Consider the following 2,570-nt stretch of genomic DNA (forward strand, 5'->3'; position numbering starts at 1 on the left):
CAGGTCTTGGTGCCCATTTGGCTTCCAGTTTTTAGTGGGGGAGGTGAGACCACCCATCCTATTTTCCCCCGGAATAGCACACCCCTTTCCCCCAGAAATTTCCACCTGGGATCCTGCATCCCGACCATGGCATCACTGCCTCCCTAGTAGACTTCGGTGCAAGGCCAGCGCTCCTCCGGAGCCCAGGGCTGCTGCCGGGGCCACAAAAGCAGTGTGGGACCTGGAAGAAAGGGCAGACGTACTAGTCTGGTCACACGCAGGGGTAACGACACTGCTGTACACGAAGGCGGAGGGATCTATCAGGAGGCCCGCTGCTATGTTCCTGTTACCCGCTGCGGTGCTGGGCTTTGGTTCTTGCTGAGCCGCGGGCGCGCGGGGGGCGGGGGAGTTAAAGGGGCCTAAGTGCCTTGGACACACTGAATCGGTCTAGACTGGTTCTATTATGGACAAGTGGATCCCAGGAGCCCGCAGACTCTGTTAGTCAAGCCTGGGGTCCTCAGGGGACGGGCTACTGATCAGCACCTGATGGTGGTGCACGCCAGGCTCCTCAGCCCAGGACAGCTCCGAGTGGGGGCCATTCGGGCAAGAGAATGGATGTGGGGTGCGCTCGATCCTTAAGAACTATCCAGCACCCAACAGGCTGGTGTGGGAGTGAGAAGGTGTGTGTGTGGTGTGTTTGAGGTTGCTCATTTAGGACTCACCTAACCAAGCCCAGCCCCGGACCTCGAGCTCAGAAGCTACCCACCCCCACCCCGCTCCTGCGGCCCCCATCTCCTGACCCCTATTCTCTTTTAATCCTTCCAAGCCCTCTGATCCTTTGCTATAACCCGGGCGCTGGCCACTCCTAGGCCCCAGGAGCAGAGGCCAGCGGCAGGTGCAGCTGTGCAGAGCGCAGCGAATAGGTCCCTCCGGAGAAAGAGCCTTTGGCGTTCACGAGCTGGGGACAAAGAGGCACAGGAGTCAGACGACAGTAGCAGCCACACCCCACTATTTCCTGCACCCGGGGACTCTGGGTGGATGTCACCCCCATTTCGTGGGCAGGAAACTAGACCAGACAGCCACACGGTCCGATGGGATGGCGAGAGCGGGCAGGGCGATCCCTGGTGCCGCCGGGAGTAGCGGACAGGCGGATGCTGCCACCACGCGGCGACCGGGCGCAGCACTTGCTTGCACGCGGCTGGATGGGAGAGATGCCCCAGGTCCCCACGGGAAGTCTCGGGGCCGCCCCGCCCGCCGTCGCCAACGGCTGAGTCTCGGCGTTGGTGAGTGGGAGAAATCTAGATTGCCTGCCTGCGGTGGGGCTGGGAGAGCCCCGGCGCGCGCCCTCCACCCGCGGCGGTGCCCGCCAGCACGGCACCTTCTCAGGCGGCCCCAAGTCGAGCGGGCTTCCAGACCCACCCCGAGAGGTGAGACCAGGAAAGGAGGAAGTTGCTGTAAGTGGGCAGGACCCCGTTTGCAGCTCTGTGCCTCGGTTTCCCCAAGAGAACCAGACACGGGGCTGCGCCAGGCCGCAAGCCCTTAAGGCTAGAGGCACAGCGTCGTGCTGCCCCCTACCGGCGGCAGGTGGGAAGACCGATCCCCCAGGCTTCTGAGGTTGTCAACCTTAGGCAAGTCCCTGTCACTACCTCTCGGTTGACATCGCTACTTGAAAGAAAGGTGGCCAGGGTTTGGCTTTCAAGACTTCCGATGTGTTTGTGGGAGAAGGTGGTGCCTAACTTCCTCCGAGGGAGCAGCTCTCCATCGGTTTTGGGAGCAGTATGGAGACCTGAAGACAGAGCCATTACATACCTAGGGAGCTTGTCACCTGTGGGCTCAGGAATCCTTACCTATGTGACCTGAGCCAAAAGCCTCACTTCCTCCAGCCTGGAATCCATCATCGTCATCGTTAAACACCCACCCCATGGTGCCCTTCTGGCACCGTGGAGTCGCTATCATGAGCCCATCCCCAAAGGAGGGAACAGTGATGGGCGGGTGGACGGGTGGGTGAGTGAATGCATGGATGAGGGTGAAGGGATGCATGGTTCGGGGAGTGGCTGGGGGATTCAGTGGGTGTAGGGTGGGTAGAGGGGTGAATACACGGATGGAGGGAAGGATGGGTAGGTTGGCAGGTGGGTGGGTGGGTGGATGAGTGGATGAAAGGATGGGTGGGTGGGTCGATGTCTGTACTAGTGGGCGGGTGGCTCAGTAGGTAGGTAGTGGGTAGATGAAGGGATGGGCGGGTGGATGTGTGGATAGGCTTGTAGGAGGAGGCAGAAAGCCGTGCCCATGCGGACCACGATGGGCTGCAGGCATGAAATCTGGCTGCCTTTCCTGGGGCATGAGCAGGATACCCGTCACTGATCTAGGTTTGTAACTGAAAAAATCTGAGCTTTCTCTGGGGCAGGTGGTTGCTCTGGCACCTTAGCCTGGAAATGATCACACCATGCCGTGTGTGAGTGAGTGTGTGTGAGAGAGAGAGAGAGAAGAGGAAGATGAGGAGCAATTTTAGCAATACGAGCTGGGGTGTGGACAAGCCTCACGTGCTGAGCCCCATCCCACCAGGCTGCTGAACCCTCACAGGACACCTTCCC

Source organism: Jaculus jaculus, chromosome 6 (genome assembly GCF_020740685.1).
Source record: "Jaculus jaculus isolate mJacJac1 chromosome 6, mJacJac1.mat.Y.cur, whole genome shotgun sequence".
Lineage (NCBI taxonomy): Eukaryota > Metazoa > Chordata > Mammalia > Rodentia > Dipodidae > Jaculus > Jaculus jaculus.